At 38.9% G+C, this 6,657-nt stretch overlaps 1 pseudogene; it reads left to right on the top strand.

Annotated features, from left to right (window-relative positions):
• The first annotated feature begins 4,081 nt into the window (after positions 1-4,081).
• LOC137756451 (transcription factor 7-like 1 pseudogene) lies at positions 4,082-4,634 on the top strand (annotated as a pseudogene).
• Positions 4,635-6,657: the final 2,023 nt, after the last annotated feature.

The following is a 6,657-nucleotide window of genomic DNA, read 5'->3' on the forward strand; positions in this document are numbered from 1 at the left end:
GGTGGTCTAGTGGTTAAGACTCTGTGCTTCTACTGCAGGGGGCACGTGTTCCATCGCTGGTCCTGGTCGGGAAACTGAGCTCCTGTATGCCACGTGGTGCAGCCAAAAAAAAAACCAAAAACAAAAACGCAAAAAGATGTTCAACATCATTAGCCATGAGGGAAATGCAAATTAAGACTGCAGTAAGACACCATTGCATACTATTGGAACAGCTAAATTAAAAAACAGTGATGATACCAAATGTTGGCAAGGATGCAGAGAAACTGGATCTCTCACATATTGCTGAGGGGAATGTAAAATGGTACACCTGCTCTGGAAAAGCTTGGTAGATAATTTAAAAACTAAATATACACTTACCACATGACTCTTCAATCTTCCTCTTCAACATTTATCCCACAGAAATAAAAATTTGTCTACAAAAACTGTTGTACACGAATGTTCATAGCAGCTCCATTTTTAATAATCAAAAAGTGGAAATAACACAAATGTCCTTCAATGAGTGAATGGTTAAACAAACTGTGGTACATATATACCATGGAGTGTTACTCAGCATTACAAATGAATGAACTATTAATACTCACACAAGTTAGATGGAGCTTAAGGTTATTACACTGGGTAAAAAAAATAGAACCTCAAAATATTACATATTTATGATTTCATTTATATAACATTATCTAAATGAAAAAAATGTAGAGATGGAAAACAGATTCCCAGGGTTTAGGCATGGAGGTGGATGAGGAGTGTGTGACTGTAAAGGGGTGTATGATAGAGTTCCTTTGTGGTGATGGAACAATTATGTATCCTTATTGTGGTAGTGGTTATACAAATCCATACATGTGACAGCATTTCATAGAACTTACAGACACACACATACACCGACACAGAGAGAGAGAGAGAGAGAAATGAGTGCATGCAATAACTAATGAAATCTGAATAAAGTCTATAATCTAATTGATAGTATTCTACTAAAGTCAATTTCCTGATTTTGATAATGTACTATGGTTATGCTACCATAGTACCTACCATGTGGTAGTATGCTACCGTAAAAGGAAGCTGAATGAAGGATACACAGGAATTCTTTGTACTATTTTCACAATCCATTATGAATGTAAAATTACTTCAACATATAAAGTTAAATAAAAGTAAATAATAATGAAAATAATTAGAACAATAATGATCATTTGTGTTAGTATTAATTGATGGATAATCTCATATGATCCTCACAGCAATCCTATGATTTAGAAAATATTATTAATTCTACATCACAGGATTGCCATGAGGTGTCAATGAGGAAGTCTTTTGGAAGATTAAAAGCAACATAGAATTATAAGCCATTATATTATCACAACACATCTCAAATTTTTGTATACATCCCCTATAAAAGCACACAGGCATGCACACACACTTATATAGACACATTTACAAATCAAAATGGCCAACTTCACATATCAGAAAGGAGAAAACTCTGTCTTGGAAAGATCTTGCATTTCCTTTAATTTAGTCATCCTAGAATAAAAGGCTGTCATGAATTTGTCAAATTAACACTTGTTAAGTGGAGCACAGAGTGTCAGATCACAGCAGAATTTGAAATAGAGAAGTTTATTACTCACAGGTCCTGGAGGAATTACGGGGCACCCCTTGAGGGGTCACACAGGGAGGTCAAGGCAGAGTGCAGCCAGAGGGAGAGACAGGACCTAGGGCACATGCTTTTATTAGGGTCCATGGGTGGAGTGCTTTGGGGTTTCCAGGTTACGGTGGGATTGATCAATTCAAGTCAAAAGAGTGAAGTTTTGGTAAGCCCCATGGGTGTCTTATCTAAAGGGCACGTAAGAGGGGAGACTGTTGATCACAAGGACTCTTGGGGAAGTTGTATCAGGAACTTATATTTACCTATGACTTTGCCAGCTGCTATGTAGGGCATGTGCTTGCATGAGGGACTCGTGTCTGTGTAAGGCCCGCTCAGGCCATTTGGTTGAACAAAATGGATGCCAAGGCAGCAATATCATGGAGTAGCTTAGCTAAACTCTCAACAAAAGCACAAAGTGACACTTTCATAAATATGGAAAGCCAATATTTAGATTAATATCTAAATTTAAAATATTTCATGAAATCCTTAAATAAAGAGGGTATAGCAGGCATTTGAAACACCAGATCCTCAATGGTATTGTAATGCTACAATAATGAAAACCTTGCACTATTGGCTCAATTAATGACAAAGATCAATATACTTAATTGAGAGTTGAATTGCTCTTGCATAAAGTAAGTATTTAACAGAAATAGACATCCACAGATATATTGTCAATTTATAACATAGCCAAACTCAGTCCATGTGTGTTAAAATTTAGATTTAAAAAAAATTAGAATTAAAAAAAAATAGGCATCATTATTTACAATTGCTAAGACATGAAAGCAACCTAAGTGTTCACGGATAGATGAATGGATAAAGAAAATGTGGTACATATCCACAACGAAATATTATGCAGCCATAAAAAAGAAGGAAACCTTGCCATCTGTGACAACATGGATGGATCTTGAGGACATTGTGCTAAGTGAAATAAGTCAGGCAGAAATAATCTCACTTACATGTGGAAGCTAAAATAAATAAATAAAACCAAATTCATGGAAAAAGAGATCAGATTTGTGGTTACCTGAGGCAGAGGATGGGATTGGGAGAACTGGATGAAGGTGGTAAAAAGTTATACACTTACAGTTATAAAATAAGTATTAGGGATGTAATATAAAACATGATGACTATAGTTAACATTGCTGTGTGGTATATTTGATAGTTGCTGAGAGAGCAAATAGTAAAAGTTCTCACAAGGAAAAAACATTTTTTTATAACTATATGAGGTGATGAGTGTTAACCAAACCTCTTGTGGTCATCATTTTGCAGTATATGTGTGTCAAGTCATTATGCTGTACCTCTTGAACTTATACAGTGCTCTTTGTTAATTATATCTCAGTAAAACTGGAAAAATAAAATAATTTTCAACCCCCCCCCCCCCCAAAAAAAAGGCATTACTTACTTTCACCCAGATGGAGGTTCATGGTGAGTTATTTAATGAAAAAGATGGATTATGTAAGATTAATTCTACTTGGTAAAAATGCTATTTTGTTTCAAGGTCTCCAGTGAGTCACCGGATCAAGATGTAGCCTTAGTCAAACTCTATAACCTCCCTTGGAAAATTACTCCAAACTGATTACCTGAAAGCTCAGGTAACAGCCTAGCTAATGGACAAGTGTTGAAGTCAGTGAGAAAAACACACATGATCCCATGTTTTCAGAAGCTACCAAGGCCAAACTTTATGGACTGGCTTTGAAGAGACAGAGAAACATAAATGCTGTTATCATCACAATATTTGATTCTATACAACGACTTGCATGAATACATGCAATTTTGGAGTATTATATATATTTCTAAATGTGGCAAATGTTGAATAAAATGAACTAGGCAATTAATATTGATTAAAGAAGAAGTATGAAATGAAGGGTAATGGAGAAGGTACTACTTTTGTTTTTTTATGTTCCGTTGCCTGGTATCACTAGCAATGGTGAAAAATAATTTGCAATGTTATTAAGAAAATTATTATGAAAAATAATAAAATAATTGATACCATAGATCAGCTATTTGATATGTCGTTGCAAATAAGAAAAAAATGATAATAATGATAATCATTAACACTTGATGCTTACTTACATTTTCTGGCAGAGAGCTTAGTGCTTATATGTAGATTATCCCCCTTGACCCTCACAACAATCTTACTCTATAAAAATATTATGAATTGTATATCACAGAATTTTCATGAGAATTCAGAGAGGCAACATATGTAAAGACCCTTTTGGAATCTGAAAAGTAGTAACAGAAACATAAACGGTTTTATTTATACTATCACAAAATTAAATTTCATTAAAAATACACATTTAATAATCACATTTGAGGGAGTTCCCTGGTGATCCCTGGTTAGGACTCTGCGCTTTCACTGCCACCGGGAAACTAAGATCCCACAAGCCGCGCGGCGCCGCCAAAAAATGTTTTTAAAAATCATATTTGATTTGCTGTTTAGAATTCACTTTGCTGTCTATGAGATACGAAGTTGAACTAGCCCGGGACAACTACGGTAAGAAAAAGAAGAGGAAGTGAGAAAAGCAGCTGTCCCAGACCCCCGCCCAGCAGCAAGTCCAGGAGGCAGAAGGTGCTCTGGCCTCCAAAAGGAAGAAGCCATGTGTCCCGTACCTGCCCCCTGAGAAGCCCTGTGACAGCCCTGCCTCCTCCCACGGCAGCATGCTGGACTCCCCGGCCAGCCCCTCAGCGGCCTTGGCCTCCCCGGCTGCCCCGGCCGCCACCCGCTCGGAGCAAGCCCAGCCCCTCTCCCTCACCACCAAGCCAGAGACCCGGGCCCAGCTGGCTCTCCACTCGGCTGCCTTCCTGTCAGCGAAGGCTGCCGCCACCTCCTCTGGCCAGATGGGCAGCCAGCCCCCAACCCTGTCCCGGCCCCTCCCCCCGGGGTCCGTGCCCACAGCTCTGCTGACGTGCCCCCCTTCCTTCCCAGCCACGCTCCATGCCCACCAGGCCCTCCCCGTGCTCCAGGCCCAGCCTCTTTCCTTGGTCACCAAGTCTGCCCACTAAGCTGCCCCCTGACCTATGCAGGCTGTCACGTGACTCATCGAGTAGTAATGATGCAGCAGCAGCAGAGGAAGAAAAACAAGGTAACTTTATTGGTCAATATTTGACCACTCCGGACTGTTCTGTAGAGTGACTGGTAACAGCAGCACTTTACGTTCTGTAGATGTAAACAGTAGCTGATCTTAAGGCTTTTTTGAAAAACAAAACAAAACAAAACAAAAAATCTTTAAAAAACAAGAACTGAAAAGTAGTGTGTTATTCTTCCTATATGTGCAGCAGTGGATGGACCTGGGCAGAAAACACCTCTGTCTCTACCTCCTGGACTCTCTGCCCTCCTCCCTCTTCCCATCACCCGCCAGCGTCCCGGCTTCCCCCACCCAGCCTGCATGTTGGTCGTTCCTGCCATTTCTAGCCCGCAGCCTCTTCATCTACATCCCATTCCTGGACATTCCCTTTTACTTGGCCCACGTTTTTCTCCTTTGCTCAGTTCCGTGGGTTCTTGCCTTCATCTTCGTCCTCTGCCCAGTGTAAGGCTGTCACCATGTGAGAAGACACCTCGGCCTCGTTTGTCTCCACCAGCGTCCCCTTTCCCTCAGTGGCCCTAATGCCCCAGCCTCCAGCTTTTGGTGGGGGGAAGAGGTCCTCTGCAATGGTTCTTCCCCGCGTTTAAAGGGACTCAAGGTGCCTGCCACTTCCTCAGCGAAGAAGCCTGTGTTCCACCCGCTTACCAGTCGAGATGTCCCCTCACAGCCCCGGAGTGTCAGACAGGACCTGGCTCTGAGGTCTGGCTCCTGTCACCCGGGTCGGGTCCGTGCTAACACAATCTGCCAAAGCTCTAAAGACCCTCCTCCCTCCCCCATCACCTCACACGCTTCTTCTGCATTTCTTTTCATTTTTATGGGGTTTTGGGGAACAATTTAAACTCCCAGTTGTTTATTTTCACAAAAGGAAATAAAATTGCCACTGCAAGAAAAAAAATTTTTTTTTAAATCTTGTTTGATTTGTTTAGAATTCCCTTTGCTATCTATGAGATATGAAGTTGAACTAGGTTGTTAGTGATAGTCCCTAAAATAAAAGCTCTGCTTAACTTGTTTCATATGATTATTCACGAAACATTCTGATTACGATGATATAGTGTGTAGTTTGGTTTTAATATCCCAATGCCCCAAACAAATGAATATTATTAATCACCTTAAAAAACTAAGAAAATCCACTGAAAATTTTTAAAAATCAGTAATATAGTTTGGTGAGAGAAGCAATATTTAAGGAAGTAAATACAACCAGTGGCTTCCCTATGTATCAGCAATAAGTCTTTTAAAAATAACAATTCATAAAAGAATCTATCCACAGCAGAAAGAAAAAATTAAAAGATGTCAATGAATAAATTTAAGCATACAAAATGTCCTGGTTGTATATAAATACTGTCCTCTTGTGTGTGTGTGTGTGTGTGTGTGTGTGTGCGTGTGCGTGTGTGTGTGTGTGTGTGTGTGTGTTCCCACATGCAATAGATCCTGGATGGAAAAACAATCTACTGAAAATAGCTAATCAAATTATAATTTGAAAGTGATTTTCTTTTTTAGACATTGGACATAGTATTGTTACAGTCTAAGCAAATGTGAATATCTATAAGAAACCAAATAAAGAATGCCAATGAATAATATTTAATACATTAAACTGTACTATAAAGCTATAATCATTAAAACAACCATTGGATCAATAGCTCAAATGGATATGGGGAAATTCAACACTTGCAACTCAATTCTCACCGTTAAATGGATACATTACACACATTTTTAAAGGTTGTATTTGAAAATATCCCCGAAATAAAAATCTACTAACAAGTACATCCTTAATGATTTGTTGAATGAGGAAAACAATTAGCAGATGAGTGTATAAATTATGACTTCCTTTTTGTGAAATAAAAAAGGTTTAAAAAATGTCTCTCTATTTACATACTATGGGTGAGTATATATAATTTTATGGGAGGAAAATGATGACGAGAAATTCTTACATGCTATTAGTAATTGTTAAGG

Source organism: Eschrichtius robustus, chromosome X (genome assembly GCF_028021215.1).
Source record: "Eschrichtius robustus isolate mEscRob2 chromosome X, mEscRob2.pri, whole genome shotgun sequence".
NCBI classification, from domain to species: Eukaryota; Metazoa; Chordata; class Mammalia; order Artiodactyla; family Eschrichtiidae; genus Eschrichtius; species Eschrichtius robustus.